Genomic DNA, 19726 nt, shown 5'->3' with positions numbered 1-19726 from the left:
AAATATATGTACAAGTTAGGTAGCAAGAGACTTTCATGTAGATAGTACTAATTAGTGTAAGTGCAAATGGCAAACTATGGGCATGTAGTTAATTCATCTTTAATTCATAAATTTAAGGGTTTTGCTTTCAATTACGAAAAGAGTGATATAGAACAGTCGATACAACTTATAAAAGTACTATTTTTTGGGTAATCGGACATAATAAAAAGATTAATGATGTTTTTAGAGAGGGAAAGAAGAAAAAATAACCCACGTCTGCAGTATTAGGATGCAACGGGGGCTAACTCCAAAACAACGTTTGGTACCTATTATTTACAATACTTCATCACAACAGCTCTAAAACAGTCGATAGAATTTATAAAAGTACTATTTTTGGGTAATCAGACATAATAAAAAGGGATTAATGATGTTTTTAGAGCGGGAAAGAAGAAAAAATAACCCACGTCTGCAGTATTAGGATGCGTCGGGGGCTAACTCCAAAACAGCGTTTGGTACCTATTATTTACAATACTTCCTCACAACAGCTCTAATAGACAATATGCTCTATCCTCAATTATACTTGTGTGCTATCACTATTAAAAGAGTCTAAAGCAATACTCTTTCGGGTTTTGATAAGATTTTTCAAAAAAATAGTAACATTAAAATTCATACACTCATTATCAAGACATTGGAGAGCCAGAAAGGCTGGGCGACATTGGCGAATGCCCCAGATTTTAAGAATTGGGGTTAACCATTTCATTCTCAGGTCTTTATAGAATTTACAAAATAAAATGACATGAATGGTTGATTGTTCAGAGACAGAATCACATGGACATTTTGGTAAAGTTTTTGACCAGTTGTTAACAGTTGGAAATGCCACCAGCCTATGAAAAATGTTCAACCGAAAACGAGTAAGAACAAATCTGTCATATCCTTTTTCACTTTTAAGTAAATAAAGTTGTATGCCAATTGAGGATGAAATCATAAGGTTATGGCTGACAGAAGATTTTGAAGCTTCACTCGTAAATCTCAGTCTCTCCATGTGATTCAGACAGTGTTTCTTAAAATCTTTCCTTGAGACAGTCAACATGGAGAGAGGGTTGTCAAAATATTCAGGATTCCCAATGTCTTTCATGAAGTCCCTCACATATCTTATCCATTCTATGTCACATGAGTGATCCAGTTTAAGAGCGTCCTGTAGGACTAGCTGATTGAATCGATTGGTCTCTGACTTCCAGATACGATGCCACAGGATGGCGGGTTGAATTTTTATGATGTCTGTAAGATAGGGGACTCCCAGCTCCGCGTGACATACAAAGGTAGATGTAGAAGGTGGAACCGCCAATAAATATCGTAAAAAAGCGTTTTCCACTTTCTGCAAATAATGTTTATATTAAAAAAGTACATATTTTATTTATTATTTTTATATGTTTCATTTATTTGATTTATTTTAATGTTATTATTATTTTTATTTATATTTTAACCCCTTCGCTGCTCGGCCTTTTCCCCACTGTACTAAGCCTTTTTTTGGTTATTTGGGGGAGTTTGCACTTAGGCCCCTGTAACTTTTTGATCACATAAGGTATCCACGCCATTTGCGTCCTTTTCTTTCAACATCATGGGGATTCTAAAGGTACCCAGGGTTTGTGGATTCCCTTGGAGAGGACCCAGAAATTAGACAAAATACAGCTAAATTTAGTTTTTTTGGGGAAAAATGGGAAAAAACTGCTACAAATGAAAGTGTCTGTTTTTTCCCTGCAAATGGTATCAAAAAAGGGTTTGTGGGGTCTGAAATCGCAATTTTCCCACCTTTTAGGTAATGGCAAACATTTGTCAGAAAAACTAAAATTTTTACACAGTCTTGCCATTTTTCTGGGACATAGCCTATTTTTGCTATTTTTTGTGCTTTCAACCTCCTTCCAGTTAATGGTAGAAATGGGTATGAAAGTAATAATGGATCCAGGAAAGCTATACATTTTTGAAAAGTAGACAACATTCTGAATTCAGCAAGGGGTCATTTGTGTAGACCCTTCAAGGTTTCCTTATAGAAACTAACATTTAAATATAGGAACAATTGAAAATTAGTTGAAAAAAAAAGCCTTTTGTGTCGACGTTTTCACCTGTAACTTCTTCTAATTATGACAACTCTTTGAAAGCAATATACCGTTACATCCGCTGGACCTTACTGGTTGTGGGGATATATAGGACTTGTAGGTTTACCAAGAACCCGACGAACCCAGAGCCAAAAACTGAGCAGCGGCTTGCAATGTTTTTTTATTATGTACCGGGTATATAGCAATTATTCTTGGAAAATGTATACATGGAAAAATCGGTATGAAAGACACCTAGGTATTTCTGAAATGGGAACAAAATATAGAGTTTAGAAACAGTAGATATTTGCACATTTCCGAAATTGGGAATACTCATACTAACATGAGAATTATCAGTCATTTTTCAAAATGACTTCTTTTTAACACATTGTCTTTCAGTTGGAAGGCAGAAATGCATCAAAAGCCAATAGGTAATAAAATTTGCTTTACAAATCTGAATTACCCTAAGTCTCCCGATAAGAATGGTACCTCACTTGTGTGGGTAGGCATAGTGCCCATGACAGGATGCGGCTCAAAACGCAACGTGAACACACCACAATTTCACAATGAAAAATTACCCTATATTTGCAAAGTGCTTAGCTGTAGTTTTTGAACCCTAGCTCTGCCGGCACCTAGGGAAACCTAGCAAACCTATACATTTTTTTAAACTAGACACCCAGGGGAATCCAGGATGGGGTGATTTGACTGGCTCTCACCAGGTTCTGTTACCCAGAATCCCTTGCAAACCTAAACAATTGTCAAAAAAACACATTTTCCTCATATTTCTGTGGTGGAAAGTTCTGGAATCTGCGTGGATCCACAAATTTCCACCCACCCCACGTTCCCCAAAGTCTTCTGAGAAAAATGGTACCTCACTTGTGTGGTAAGGCCTAGTGCCCGCAACAGGAAACGGCACAAAACGCAACGTGGACACACCACAATTTCACAGTGAAAAATGACCCTTTTTTGGGAGAGTGCCCAGCTGTAGTTTTTGAACCCTAGTTCTTCCGGCACCTAGGGAAACCTAGCAAACCTATACATTTTTGAAAACTAGACACCCAGTGGTATCCAGGATGGGGTGACTTGACTGGCTTTCACCAGGTCAGTTTCTCTTACCCAGAATCCCTTGCAAACCTACAAAATTGTCAACAAAGCACATTTCCCCCACATTTCTGTGGTGGAAAGTTCTGGAATCAGCGTGGATCCACAAATTTCCACACACTCCGCATTCCCCGAAGTCTTCCAAGAAAAATTATACCACACTTGTGTGGGTAGGCCTAGTGCCCGTGACAGGAAACGGCGCAAAACACAACGACACCACAATTTCACAGTGAAAAATGACCCTTTTTTGGCAAAGTACCTAGCTGTAGTTTTTGAACCCTAGCTCTTCCGGCACCTAGGGAAACCAAGCAAACCTATACATTTTTGAAAACTAGACACACATGGGAATCTAGGATGGGGTGACTTGACTGGCTCTCACCAGGTTCTGTTACCCAGAATACCTTGCAAACCTACAAGATTGTCCAAAAAAAACAAATTTTCCCCACATTTCTGTGGCGGAAAGTTCTGCAATCTGCGTGGATCCACAAATTTCCACCCACCTCGAGTTCCCCAAAGTCTTTCGAGACAAATGGTACCTTACTTGCATGGGTGGGTCAAGTACCCGCGACAGGCAAGGGCCCAAAACCTATTGAGGCGACATCAAAATTATCTATCACAAACCAACCTGATTTTGTTAGGGGGGGTCCCATGACTTTTTGGCCCGGAGCTCGGCGGCCACCTAGGGAAAACTACCAAACCATACATTTCTGAAAACTAGATACCCGAGGTATTCCAGGTATGGCTTGCGTGGATCTCCCAACGTTTTCTTACCCAGAATCCCCAGCAAACCTGAAATTTTGCTGAAAAAAAATACTTTTTTCACACATTGTGTGTGGAAAGTTGTGGCATCACCAGGCTGACACAAATTTCCTACCACCCAGCGTTCCCCCAGGTCTTCTGATAAAAATGGTGCCTCACTCGTGTGGGAGGCCCAAGTAGCCACCACAGGCAAGGTCACAAAACGTATTAAGGCCACATCAAAATTAAACCCCTTGGAAGTCCAAAACTTTTCCTTCTGTTGTATATATTGGGGTGCTAATAGTAAATTTAATCCCTCTAAAGCCCAACACGTTTCCAGCTGTTTCACACATTGCAGTGGGAATAGTAACTCTAACCTCTACAAAATGCAAGACTTTCCCTGCGTTTGCTTAGTGCGGAATGGGAATAGTAAATTTGACCCCTCAGAAGTTCAACACCTTCCCTACTGTTGCTTAGACTGGAGTATAAATAGTAAATTCAACCACTCTGAAGTCCAACACTTTCCCTACTGTTGCTTAGACTGGAGTGGGAACTTGGGGCCTGATTCACAGAACTAACTTAAGACAAAATCCTAAACTTACTACCATTTTAGTATTCACAGAAGGCACTTACTCATTTTGGTATTCACAGAAGGCACTTGCTCATTTCTGTATTCACAGAAGTTTGGAGTACTAACTTTAGGACTCCTCAATGCCTTCTGTGAATACTGAAAGTCTTAAAGTTAGGATTTATTTTTTTTAATGCTTTTTGCCCCCCAGGAGAACCTCGCACTCAACCCCTAAACACTCAGACTGCCAACAGACCTCACCTACAGGACCCACGGCCAGTTCTCCTGCCTCCACTGCCGCCAGACCTTCACCACCACCCCGGTCCCGAACACCACAGACGCCAGCACCGATGACACCCTCAGATGCATCCTCCTCAACGTGCGCTCCGTACACAAACACGCCATGGAAATCTGGAACCTACTCAACCCTCTCTCGCCCGACATCGCCTTCTTTATGGAAACCTGGACCAATGCTGCCTCCGCCCAGACATCAACACTGCCATCCCAGACGGATTCAAGATCCAGAGGAAGGACTGCCTCAACCACATGGGAAGGGCCTCGCCATCTCCCACAAGAGCACCCTCCGCCTCACCACCTCCAGCAAAACCTTACCCCCGCCGAAGACCTGAACTTCCAGATCCAGACCAGCCCCCACACCACACTCCGAGGAACCCTCGAATACAGACCCCCCGTTCCTAGACACCCTTTGCCACCACCATTACTGAATTCATCACACCCACGCCATCGCATTAATGAACTACATGCTCATTGGAGACCTCAACTTCCACCTCAACAACCCCAGTGACCCCAACTCCACCATCCTTCATGACAACCTCACCAACATCGGACTTAACCAACTCATCACCACACTGACCCACAGAGCAGGACACACCCTCGACCCCATCTTCACTGCAGGTAACAGCATTCACTTCAGCCACACAACGCACCCGCGATGGACCGACCACCACTGCATACACTTCACCATCGACAAACACAAGGCACCTAAACCAGCCCCTCGCCCACCACGAAGAAACTGGAGCAAGGTTACTGATGAGTATCTGAACTCCACCCGAGACAACCACACCTGGGCATCGACGCCAACACCACAGCCAGAGGACTCCACACTTGGATCTTCAACGTGCAGACGAGCTCACCCGGCTACACAACCCCAGCAAACAGCACACCAGGAAATATGCCTGGTTCACCACCGATCTCCCAGAAGCCAGGCGCATCTGCAGATGCCTGGAGAAGAACTGGAGGAACACCAAGACAACCGAGAACTACTCTACCTGCAAGGACGCCATGACGGACTACCACAACCAAATCAGAACCATCAAGAGGAACTTCATCCACAAAAAAATCCTCGCTAACTCCACCAATTCCAAGGAACTCTTCAGTGTCATACAGGAATTCACCAACCCACGCAGCGAAGCAACAGCAACCCTGTCCCAAGACCTCTGCGACAAACTTGGAACCTACTTCCACCTCAAGATCAAAACACTCTACAACAACTTCGTCGACCACCCACAAGATGCCACAGCCAGCCCCCAGCCCCCCGAGACACCAGCCAGCCCACCATCTCCAACTGGACACCGATCACGACCAACTAAACTGCCGCGACCATGAAAGACATCCCCTCGGGGGCCCCCACTGACCCCTGCCCAACGCACATCTACCACAGAGTCGCAAACACCATTGCACTCAAACTACAATGCACCATCAACACCACCTTCAAATAAGGCACCTTCCCAGACGACTGGAAGCATGCAGAAGTCAGGCCCCTGCTCAAGAAGCCCACACCTGACCCCACCATCCTCAAGAACTGCCGGCCCATCTCGCTCCTCCCCTTTGCAGCCAAAGTAGCAGAGAAAACAGTCAACAGGGAACTGACACGTTTCCTCGAGAGAACGGCGTCCTTGACCCATCCCAATCCGGATTCCGAAGTGACCACAGCACCGAGACCCCCCAACTCGCCACCACAGATGACATCCGCACCCTCCTGGACCAAGGCGACTCTGCAGCCCTCATCCTACTCGACCTGTCAACAGCCTTCGACACCGTCTCTCACCGCACACTAGTCGCCAGACTACACGACTCCGGTATACAAGGAACAGCCCTGGACTGGATCTGATCGTTCCTCACATGAAGAAGCCAAAGGATCAGACTACCACCCTTCCTCTCCGCCCCTACGAATATCACCTGCGTAGTCCCACAGGGGTCATCACTGAGCCAGACCCTCTTCAACATCTATGTGGCCCCCCTCGCAGCCATCGTCCGACAACACAGGTCAACGCCGTCAGTTCCAGCTGCTTCAACACCCTCCGCATCCTTCGCAAGACCTTCAAATGGATCCCCCCTGAGTCAAGGAAGACAGTCACCCACGTACTCATCACCAGCAGATTGGACTATGGAAACGCACTCCACGCCGGCATCAACAAGTCCCTACTCGGCAAACTCCAGACAATACAGAACACCATGGCCAGACTCGTCCTCGGCATCCCCCGGCACAAACACATCAGCCAACACCTACGGAGACTCCACTGGCTCCCTGTGAAGAAGAGAGTCCCCTTCAAAGTCCTCACCCACACCTACAAATGCCTACACAACAACAGACAGAAGTACCTCAATGACAGAATCGACTTCCATGTACCCAGAAGAAATCTCAGATCTTCCAACCTCGCATTGGCCAAAACCCTGTGCATCCACAGAGCCAGAGCAGGCGGAAATCATTCTCTCACATTGCAGCCAAGACCTGGAATGAGCTACTGGCAGACATCAGACAGGCCCCCTCCCTGAACACCTTCAGACCTGGCTCTTTGGCTAAACAGATCTGCGTCCCCCCCCAGTGCCTTGAGACCCTCACGGGTGAGTGGCGCTTACAATTCCCTGATTGATTGATTGATAAAATGGAGATATTAGTAATATGTGATTTCTACCTGACTGATTCTGCACATGCAATTTTTTCAACCTCTTTTTACAGTTAGGCATTATCCTGAACTCAGAGACAATAAATTGGCCTGGTAGAAGAAATATACATTTTCTTGATATTGAATGCACCTTAACTACCACACATTAGGTTTAGCCTACATACAAAGACATCAGTAGTGAGATGCTGGTTGTGATGAAAGCTATAGACCCCAGCTATCTTGTTTGATGACTGAAAAATGTTTACCCTGGGTTCAGAGGGAAGTATAGAAAAGAGTGATGATAGAATGGAATGCTTAAATAAACCTCCGCCACAGGTAATTATTGAGGGCTGCATCCCAGTCCGTCGTAATTTTGCACACCATGCTACCTCTATTTGGACAAGCTGTATGCACATCAGTCTAGACCCTGCTCCAATAGGAGCATCCTGCCTAAACTGCCAGGCCCTTTCTGAACCTGAGCACAAGCAATCCAAGATTGGTTTCTCCCTGATTGGGGCCCTTCAGACAGGTGAAACTAGTTCCAGTGGCACAGTGAGCACGGTACATATGCCTGGGCATTCACGTCACACTGAAGTATTCAGACTCAAGCAAGATCATAGAAGCAGAGTTCAAGGAGGGAATTAATTTAGTTTCCACTGTCAAGGCAGTGAGAGATGGTGGTTTCCCTATTAATTTCTTGGAAAATCAATCCCAACAGGCTAGCCTCTCTGTTGTACACAGTTTTCAAGGAAGCCAAAGATAGTTAATACCTCCAAATGGATTTTAACTATCACGTTAATATCCAAATCAGGGAAAGACCAACTACTTTGCTCCAGCTGCAGACTAATCTCACTGACCAACTCCGATGTGAAGATTTAAGCAAATGTAGTTGTCAGTCAATTAAAGAAAGTGATCCCCAGTCCCCACTGCTCTCAACTAGGCTTTCTCTCTGGAAGATAATCTAGGAACTACCTCAGACTGCTCCAACACCTCCTATTGTAAACTTGTAATGTCTCAGATGAGAAAAAGAGGCATTCCTTGGATGCCGATAAAGTATTTGACAGGGTTGAATGTGAATATATGAATAGCATTCTCTCCAGAACTGGTATTCAACCAAACTTTATAGCACAATTTAAGTAGCTGTACAAATCTCACAAGCTAGATTCAAAGGTGATGATTTCTGTCAAATGTCATCCATATTCACAGAGGCATGCACCATAGCTGTCTTGCTTCCCCCTCATGTTCATTCTGACTCTATAACATCTGGAGGTAGCCTTTAGAAAATCTGGACAGCGTAGTGAAGCAGGCAGGGGAGCTGCAACTACAGGTAAACATTTTGGAGCCTGATGATTCAATTACATCCTTGAAGACCTGATGACTGACTTTTCTTCTTTCGTGGATTATAAAATCAACTGATTGTAAAGTGAAGCATTCCATATGGGATTAGCAAACATGGCACATGACAATTAGACTCCCCCTTAATGCCAAAACCTCAGCAAATGATGTCAAATTAAAGCCTTTGCAACTTTCCATATCAGAAGATTGCAAACTGTTGAAAGGGTTGTAGGAGCCAGATATAACTGCCTCTTTAGGATGCTCTCCCTCAAAATCACAACCATCTGTTACAACAGTCTCAGAACCTAATAATACATTGTGTGAAACAACTCCAAACTTCTGTTGCAAATGTTTAAACTATATGCAGCTACAACAAAAGTCGGACTGTGATTGCGGATCATGCAATCTTACTGTGAGGCCCGTTACATTTTGCAGTTGAAATCCCTCATAGCCAGTGCTCAGGATGCCGGTTGGCTTCTAATCGAAAAGGGACTATTACAATTCTAATTCTCAGCAACAGGCATCCTGTACACAAAAGCTAGCCCCACTAGACACTGATGACCTATGTTAAATGCAAAGTTTCCCACCTGGCACTCCATACATAAACACTGAAGATCAACAAGCTAAAATGTTCAAATGCTCTGATTTGGCCCATTTAAGGTCTGATTTTTGGTGGCTAAAAATTCTTTTGGCACACCTAGAAAATGAAAGGTTTTTTATAGCCAAAGCACCACCTGTGAGATGGTCAAATTAAAACATTTGAATCTCTGTGACAGGAATTTCATCTGTCTAGTAATGAAAATGGAAATACTGACAGTGCCTGAGGAACCATTCATTGACCTGTGATTGCACTAAAGAGGAATGCACCAATCAATTACTTTTTGAAAATGCAGAGTTGTGCCGGATATGTACAAAACAATCATCTCAGAATGCACCTTCTAAATAAAATGAAACTTGTCTGATACTCGGCTGGCAGGATTGACCCCAAACAACTTTCTTGGTGGACTGTTAGTCAGAGATATTGTCATTACATGACCTTGACTTGAGACAGGCCCACTTTAAACTAAACTTCTTCAAAGTAATCCAAGGCTGGCATAGGTTGCATCAACACCTGCACATTCCTCTCTCTGGCTAGAGATGCCAACCAATAGACTGGCATTGTACATATTCTATGGTATTGTACAGCTCTTCACACATACTGGTACAAAATTTGGGAATATTCAAAAGAAACAATGACTTTAACATAACATAACATAACACGTGTATTTGTAAAGCGCACGTTCACCACTACGGGTATCTTGGCGCTGAATAACAGATGTTTATTGTTACCCAACTCAATGGTACTCATTTTATCGACCTCAGATGGATGAAAGGCTGAGTGGACCCGCCGGGATTTGAACCTGTGACCATGAGGTCGAACACAGGCACCTGCAGCAGACGCATTAGTCCACTGAGCCACCAGACCCGGCTTTACATGACAATAGATGTTGCAAAAAGAATGTGCTCCTCACAGAGGGAAATCTCATAACTTTCCAGGAATGGAAGTCTGACCCTAATAGCTATATGTAGATACTTAAGTTGCACACTCAACGAGGAGGGGTGTGGGTAAGGTCCATGTCTTTTCTGGGCATATATACACAGACAGTCTCTGGAGCCCTGATAGGATTTGTAGGTGTAGAAGGAAGGTGAGGCCTCAAATAGTCATGTCTGTTCATTGAACGAAACCTATTTCTGGGGTTTCCACCAATGGCTTTTGGCACTTTCCCAGAGCTACTAACACTGATAAACCTTGGAATGCGTCAAAATTCTACTTCTCCCCAGGTGAGGCGTAATGAGGGGAAATATATTTATTTCTCCTTGTTTTTAGGTCTCGCCTGACCCAGCGCATGCGCTGGTCTGGCGAGACTTTTTGAGAGGGCTCCAAAAAGTGCTACCAGGCCAGCCTAGAGCTACAGTGCATGTGCGCGGGCGCACGTGCTGCGCTTCACAGCGATTACTTTAACTTTCGTGGCCGCAAGGCCGCTTTGATGTTTATACTGCTTTTCTCCCCTGGTGACTTGTTTGCAGACACTGGAGGCTGGACCAGTGCCAGTTTCGCCTCTCTGCCTCCCATAGTTTCCTTCCCATAGGGGGCCCCGAGAGTCACTCTGTGGGCAGGATCTACGTACCCCTACTTGGGGAAACAACCCTCTTGCCTCCTGGGCCTCGTTTGCTCTTTCAAGCCTGAGCGGAATTGCTGTTTCACCAAATCAGCACCTCCTGAGAACAGAGCTTCCTGGCTCCCGCCCAGGACAGAACTTTAAATTGCACCCTGCGGGTAATTCAGTCCAGGACTCAGAGGAGTGGTAAGGTTCGTGCTCTCCTTGCGGAACCTCCTCACCCATCTGAAGCAGACGTGAGCTGTCACTGCTGTGGAGCACTCGAAGCTTCCGCCTCCGGCTAGCGCCTAGAAGCACTCCCAATGCACTGCAATTATGCTTAACGTATACAGGAGCCTGCTAGTGCTATTCCACTACCGTGGATCTGTAACTAGGCGCTTTTATAGCCGAAACTGTTTGCTCTGTATAAACTCGTCTCTGTCCACAAGGGCTATGTGCACCGGAGGTAAAATAAATTAAGGGCCTCATTTTATATTTATTTTTATACTTCCTCTGCCCGGCCTCAGTACTGGGCTATACATGTGATGCCCAGGCCAGGGAACCTGCCCCATGTGTCTCCTAACAGTGCTGGGTCATAGCTGCGATGTCCGTAGAAGAGTACTCCCCGCCCTAGGCCTCTCAGCGTTACACCATAGCTGTGAGATACAGGAAGTGGCACCCCCTCTACTGGTCCTTGCAGCACTAGAACATGGCTGTGAATCCGAGGGGATAGGATCTCTTGCCATTGCCTTTGCAGCTCTGGATTATGGTGGTGAGGTACAGGGGAGGGGACCTCTGCCCCCGGGGTTTCGCAGTGCTAGTCCACGACTACAAGTCCCAGGGAATGGGTCTTTCGTCCCCTGGACCGTTCAGCTCTAGACCATGGTTATGCGGCCTATGCGAGAGAGCCTCACAACACTGTATCGTGGCTGTTTGCATGGACCCAAGTCGGGGCAGAGCCATGAATAGTGCAGATGGTGCAATAACATTGGGTCCCAGGTGTATTAAGTGCCTCATGTTCCCAAATTTTGACTTAAATTTATTTTGCAGCTATTGGAGGAGGGTGTTGAAGCTTTCATTTTGCACCATGTTAACATTGCTAAGCTACTTGCCTTTCCTCCATGTGGCCTGAAGTCATGTTCCAGGGCTACAAGATTCAGGAGATGCCCTCCCTGCCCGGGGCCTCATAGTTGTGGTTGAGTGCTGTATGGCTTGTGGCGGTGGCATACTGCCATGGAGGTCACAGTGCTGGATAATGTCTGTGAAAACCATGGGGTGCGGTCATGCTCAGAGGTGTAGATATCAGTAGTGCAGCAAATGCAGTGGCTCTAGGGCTCAGTGATGTTAGGGACCTAATTTCACTAAATTATAGCTTTGTTTTACTGATAACCAAATGAAGGGGGTTGCAATTTAATTCGTTTGCATCAGGGCCTGTGGCATTATTTCAGAACAACTGGCCCCTCTCTCAAGGGCATTTCACATTATATAGAGCTACAAGACCCAGAAGAGGCCCACCTTTCCCTGGATCTCACAGTACTGGATCTTTGCTGCAAGGCTAAAGAGAAAAGGCTCTCTGAGGGCCATATATTTCAATAGTGCAGCAAATGATGTAGCACTTTTGAATTATGGACCCAATGCTCCCAAATTATGTCTGATTTGTAGTGTTCAGCCAGCAGACAGGGCTTAGTTAACTTGTTTGCACCAGGGCCGTGGCATAATTGCTACACAACGGGCCCCCTTGCGTGTGCCATAAGGCCTATGGGATGGAGGCACTTCCCTGGACCTCCCAGTGCTGTGAAGCCCTGGGGATGGCCCCGCACCTCATTTCCTTTGAGCCTCAGATATATGGCCAAGGGCTGCAAGGGAGGGAGAGCCATACCCTGGGTGCGAATCACAAGGTGGAGTTCTCTCTCCCTTAGACCTCACAGCCTGGTCAAGCACTGAAAGGCTCCGGGAAGGGGGGGGTGGAGTTAGGTTTGTTTTTGATTCCTTGTGAACTTCAAAGAATAGATGCTTTCATTTACTTTTCTGTATACAAACTGGCACGGATGTTCCCAGATCCCAACCAATCTGTGCGCAAAATCCCCTCAACCGTTTGTTGCACCGTGATACTTCAGATTGGATATGGCTATGTCCATTCAACAAAGATCTTTTACGTGTGAAGAAGCTAATCTTTTGTGTTATGCTAAAAGACAATCCACATACTTTTGCTAGGAATTACTGAAATTGTACAATATATAACTTATTGTACCAAGCATGTGACCAGGGTTGCGTTAATGGCATATATTGAATAGTAATATATTCAGTCTTCCAGTTTCCCACTTTCGTTCATATACGTAGTCTACATGACTTTCAGTTTTACTTTAGCTGTCTCACGCCCAGGTCTGGAGATAAAACAAATAATATGGTATTCTACATTTATATGCGGAGCGCACTTAGACTAAGGTTCTTGGCGCAGCAGCAGGTAACACTACTTAAAGAGAGAGAAATAGACGTTATTGATTAAAGAGCAAGGTTCTGAAGGCTTTCCTGATTTTTAATAAAATTGGTTCTGAGTGAAAGGCAGCTTGGAGAGAGTTCCAGAATTTGCAGCCTAAATAGCGAAGAATCTGTTCCTTTATGCATCCGTTCTAGTTTGTAATAGGGTTAGCAACAGTTGATTGGTGGAGGATGAGAATTTATTTGGCTGATAAAGTAAAGATTTGAAAGATATAAAGGTACGACAGTATAAGATTTGATGTATGATCATAAGGGCTGCCTAGATTGAATAGACAGCTCGTGCAGAATAATTAATAATGGGGACATACTTTCATGTCTTGATATGCCAAATATCAAGGCAGGCAGTGGCCTTTTTTGCAAGTGGAAGTTGATAGAGGAGTTTGTCAGGGAGACCTAAATAAATGACTGTAGTCTAATCCACCTAGACTGAATTAAGACTTTGACGACTGGTATGTGCCAATTGCTGTCGATGAAAGGTAAAAGTTTCTTTTGAGATGTTAAGCTGGCAAAAACATACTCTACACTTATGTCACTTGTGTTTCGAGGTATATATTGGTGTAAAGATTGATGCCCAGAGTGCAGATGAGTTTGCATGAGGATGGAGAATATTGCATAAATTCAGGCCATGAGACATGAAAATATTTTACGGATTGGCAGCACCTTTGTTATGGTAGAATTTACCTTCATGAAGTTAGAAGGCATCCACTAGTGTGTTGCAGTAAGGCAGTTGGTCAAAGTAGTTTAATTTTGTGCAAGATTTACATTAGCTGTTAGACAGGCTAAACATTATTTGAGTGTCTTCCAAATAGAAACTGAACCTTAGACTTTGTAGGAGAGTGGTTTGAAAAGTGTGGGCGGGGGCAAGACTGACCCTTGTGGGCACCACAGTCCAATTGCTTAGGGGTCGAATTAAATGCTATGGTATTGAAGGCTGCTGGCAGATCTTTATGTATCAGTGTCCCGACTCTCCCATTGTCAGGTGTCAAAGGATATACCCAAAACCTGTAGGACCACCAGTTCTGTTTAATTAAACTTAAACTGTTCCTGATGAAGCAGGTTCTGATTATCAAAAAAGGAGAACAGTTCCATACTGTGTATTACCAATAATCTAGCTTGGAAGGCTTCCAAAAGATTAATATCTTTGACAAATAGCTGGAGCAGTTTAACAGCCACTTTTTCAAAACATAAGCCAATTTTGGTAGAAGAGAACTTGGCCAAAATGTCTTGATCTTGTGGGTCAAAGGTGTTTTTTTTTTTTTTTAAAGGGATTTTACAATGTCAGTTTTCCACGCAATGGGGAAAATACTTTGTCCTAAACGACTGTTCAACAAGTCCAGCAGTTGAGATTTGATCGAAGGGAAAATAAGTTTCCTGAATTTAGCTGGTCTGACGGCAGGTTGTAATAGCTGCATCAAGACCGGCTCCCATTAATTGGTGTGAAATAATTTAAAGTAGTCACAGTTTAGATGTTATGCCTGGTCCTCGACAGACCACCAGATGTAGAATTTTTTTTCTGCCTGGATGTTGCCATGTATTACTTTAATCTTGTTGAAGAAAAATAGAGCACAATGATCCCATAGTTCAGAGTGGTGTATGGTAGCCAAGGAAGCTGAAGGAGATTGTAGTTCTGATACAATATGGAATAATTATTTCAACATTGTTGAAGCTTGGAAGATATTATCAAAGAAGTAGCTTTTCTTGGCTACTCCGATTTCAATTTCTAGGTGACAGCTCTGTTATATTCTGTTCTTTTATGTATAGCATAGTCTTCACATCATTTTTGTTATACTGTGCCACTTCCAACTTGAGAAATTTAAATTTTTCTGAGAACCAGTTATTTTTTTGTTCCATATCGTAATCTATCAAGACCTTCTGTTAAGCTGTTCACTCATTTGTTTTGTTAAAAGCAAAAAGTGATTGGAGGAAACCTTGAATTAATTTCAGACTCTGGTCATTATTTGAGAGGATTTCCAGTTCATGTTTTTATTTATTATGTTAATTTTCTGAGCAGGACCAACACTTATTTGCATAAGGGTGGACCCTGGGAGTAGTAACAGTCAAGCCATGCCCCATCTAAACACAAACAACCCCAGACTGGTCTAAGACTTGCCAGGCCTCCTTAAAGAGGTGCAGGTTGAGTCATATGGTCCAGTGAACTAACGTGCTCACATCTGGATATCCCCATTGTACTTAGAAAGTTTCACTGGGAGGAAGAACAAGGTGAATAGTAGACTGGTTGAATTAATTTTAGCCCCTGGTAATTATTGTAGTGCACATTTCAGGCCATCATTTTTTTGTTCGGTCTGCTACAGGTGAGGACTGACCACATGCAAGGTTTACATATGAATATAGTGGCCATGCTGCTAAAATACTTGCCAAGTGGCAACCTGTGCCTTGCAAATATAGCCCAGCACCGTGAGGTCCTTGGTTTGGAACAGATTAATGAACCAGACTTGCAGCATATTTTAATTGCATTTGAATGTTTGCTTTCTAAGTGTTCTTTAAAAATTGTGAAAAATCATTGTATGCAAGTGAAATGATATATACATCTCAGAACTGTTAATTAAATCTGTATCATGCTAATTTGCAAAACAAAATGTACTCTGGAACCCCCTAAGTTTATGCTAATAAATCATATCAGAATGTTTAAATACTCTAGAGTGGGTCGATAGGGATCTTATAATCAATTCCAGGGCAACTACCATTGAATCATTATAGTCAGCGTATTATGTTGTTCTGCTATTTTCACATTGAATAATGTTCATTTGTGCTAAAAAGTCCCAAAATACTTATAACTCTCACGGAAACCCTAAATAACCATTGTTTGTTTGTGCAGAACTTTTTCTAAGTCTGACATGAGCTTCATTAATATTTTGAATACAAATGTATATGTATCAGAACTCCGATATATCTCAAGTCAAACGGTTTTCAACAGTTTTGTTTGCTTTCATATTTTTCTTTCTCACAAAATGTATGTGTCACACACCTTATCTTGCACTGGGTATCTGTGAAACCATCTTGGAATTTCAGTTCACACTGGCAACCCCTCTAGGGCATCCTATATTTAGCAAGCCTCTTTAAGAATTAGGAACAAATATGACATCACCCTACCTTGATAGAATTCCACCAGTACCCCTTGTAAGCCCACACCACCTTCAAAGCCAGCTGCATCATCTACAAAGCCTTCAAGGCTTATATTCACGCTTACTTGATAACAAGATCACCGTCTCCTGTGACTGTCTGCACTTTTGCAGCCAGGATGCCTTCAGCTGGGAGACGAAGTGTAAAACAATAGAAAACAAGCATTGGCATAGCCAATAGGTCTCGCCTTTGGGACCTTATAAGTGTTTAGCCATGCAACAGTTGATGTAGTTGCACCAAGGATATTGTGCTGCAAAACTAAATACTTATAAGGTCCCAAAGGCGAGACCTATTGGCTATGCCAATGCTTGTTTCTTCTTTCTAACACCTCTCAGGATTTTTTTTGTGTGCAGAAAGGCCTCTCTTCCTGCACAAAAACAATCCTGCTTACAACGCAGGCACCCTTGCACGATGGTGCATGGGTGCCTGCGCTGGTGCTAGGCAGTCTATCGTGCGCCAGCGCTGGGAAATGACAGGAATGCCCTTTATAATGTAAAGTACAGTGCATTCCTGCTCTTTACCTATCAAGCAGTGCAGCGCAGCAAGGTGGCTTGCTGCATTGCATCGCATGATTTGTTGATCAATGTGCCCCTTAATGAGAGTGTGTAATGCCTCTTGTAACTCATACCACATCAGTATTGAATGCATGTACTTTGCAGAATTAAGCAAATACATTGTGAAGGGCATACTCACAGCCTATGGAACAATGTCAGCCTTCACGAAATAAAAAAAGCAAATTATGCACAGAAAATTACAAAATATGTGTGAACTATGCATCTAAAGTGAAATTCTGCATCAGATTCTAAGGCTTTATTCCTAGTATTTTTACCATTTAACATACATTGATACAAATTCCAATGTTGCAGAAGGCGCAGTGGTTTAAGAAACTTAACAGTAGGTGATAATCAAATTGTTATTTACCAACATAATAGTGTGTAATTTGTGCATGGATCCCCTAGAACACCATTTTATGAATGCTGTTCATTGAAGCTCTTATATGTTTTTGGGCAACTTTTATATAGCGCAAAATCGACCCCAAGGTATTGGAGCACTTTACTAGAGCACCACTTACATTACACAAGGACATATTTTATTCCAAGCATGGGGAGATTAAGCGATTTGCCCAGAATTACTGGACTGATGCTGAGACTCGCACCACGATCTCCAGTTCCAGCATTAGCAGCTCTGGCCATATGCCACATCCTCCCCATTAAAGGAGCGAGTGTAAAACAAAAATGTTGAAATAAAAAGACAATAAAAGCACAAAAGCACCAGTGTACTAATAGGAATGCCTTGTTTTTGGTTTAAAACTGTGTTTTTAATTTTGGGTGTACCAATTGTTCACATTGGGCCTCTGGAAGCACCTCCTTCCATTAGAAAAAGCCCTGGCAATCCGTACAAAAATGTAATTATTATTAATGTCAATTGGAGCACTCAGGCGCTGAATACATCTAAGAGTTGTTTTGGGGTTATTCTAAAATCTGAGACCTATTGGAAAAAGTACTGTGTTTACAACAGTGGCAGTGAAAGGCCCCTAATTTCAGGACAATGCATGTAATGCAAACATGAGAATGTCTGTCGATTTAAAACCAAACATGTTCAGGACAAAGAACACGCTTTTCGCGCCTTTATTGAAAGGCATGAAAGAATTTAATGTTTTGTTGCATCCTGAAGAGGATAAAAGAAAGGCCTTCCTTCCAAACATCAAGTGGAATACTCTCTGCCTTGACCGGAAACTCAAGGCAGGACTTCAGATCGGCAGGCCAGAGTTGCAAATGCGCGTCTCTGTGCATAACAAAAGGGTCATTAGCATCGCAAGAGACCCCTGCGGCCGAAAACCCCTGAAGTCTGCTACCTTCCCAGACTGGGGGATGGGTTTGCTCCTAACAACACACCTTCGTTCAAGTGCATGGGAAAGCTCTGATATGCGGCCGTGATTGCAGCCAGGATGAGGCTGAGGCGTGCAGACAAAAGCTGTCTGTGAGCAGAAACTCCATCTCCAAATAAATTTACAATTGCAACAATCACGCAGCGTTTATTATTTTAAAGGGCAGAACTAACTTTAAAGTACACTTTCTTTTATTTGTAATTAAATAGCTGCATCTCTGCCATGGTTTTGTGCAGTAGGAAAGGGCCTCATATCTCGAGCCCGTCACAAAGTGAACTCTTGGAGTTATGTTTTGTCAAGTTGTTCATTTAATTAATAAAAAATAAAACATTTAAAGAGGAGACCACGGAGAGACATGACTTAAAAAGAACACTAAGTGTTTGGGAATTGCTTTTTGAAGAGAAATAACATGTAGAAAGTGTGCAGAACTGTATAAGATCAGAGAAATATGTATAAGGCTTTAGTGGAACTTTAGAGAAGGAAAAGAATTACAGGAATGGCGTGAGGAATATGTAGAGAAGTTCAGATGGATAGATTTGGGGTGATGTGAAATGGGTGAGAGGCGCCTTACATGCAATATTTTTAAACACCCATGCAGGCCAACATCCCTGTGATTGTAGCCAATCATAATGGGTTGCAATTTGCGACCTAGCTCATGCATACTAATAAGGTAGGTCAAATTGCGACTTACTACGATTCTGTATTATGTGAACTGACCTACTAGTACATTGGTTGGTTCGCAAAATACAGATGCATTCGGTGAAATTCAATGTGCAAATTGCAACCCATTGTACCAGACATAATACATTATCAAGGGGCGCAGTGGAGCAGCTACAAATGCTGCACTGCGTGAGGAGAGAGCATCATATTTACAGAAATATGGCACTCTCCCTAGCACCGGCGCAGAAATATGCTTCTGTGCACCATGCATACACCTTAGTGCAAGGGTGTCTGTGTGAGTCTAGCATAGGATTTGTCCTGGAAGGCTACCCTTCCAGGACAAAATACTATGCTTAGACTAACTTTAAAACTTTTCACACCTTGTATGTTTGCTGTACAGTGCAGCACACATGCAAAGTCGGAAAAAAAAGAAATAAAAGCATTTCTCAGAGATAGCGCCTGGTTGAAGTGTTAACTATTTTTTGACACAAAACCCTGTCTACTTTTTAAGTAAATAGGGTTTTGTGTCAGAAACCTTGGGTGGTTGGATGGGAACACCCATGTAGCACCCATGGAATGCTCCCTTGCCGCTGCTTTGCACTAATTTCAAGTGATTTTCCAGTGCACAACAAGTTTTGCGCTGGAAAGTGAATTAGTAAAAAAGGATTTAGCATTGATTTGCG

The sequence above is a fragment of the Triturus cristatus genome, chromosome 2_2, assembly GCF_964204655.1.
Source record: "Triturus cristatus chromosome 2_2, aTriCri1.1, whole genome shotgun sequence".
Taxonomy (NCBI): domain Eukaryota; kingdom Metazoa; phylum Chordata; class Amphibia; order Caudata; family Salamandridae; genus Triturus; species Triturus cristatus.
The sequence above is the reverse complement of the archived record's forward strand: the minus strand, read 5'-3'. Positions refer to the sequence as shown.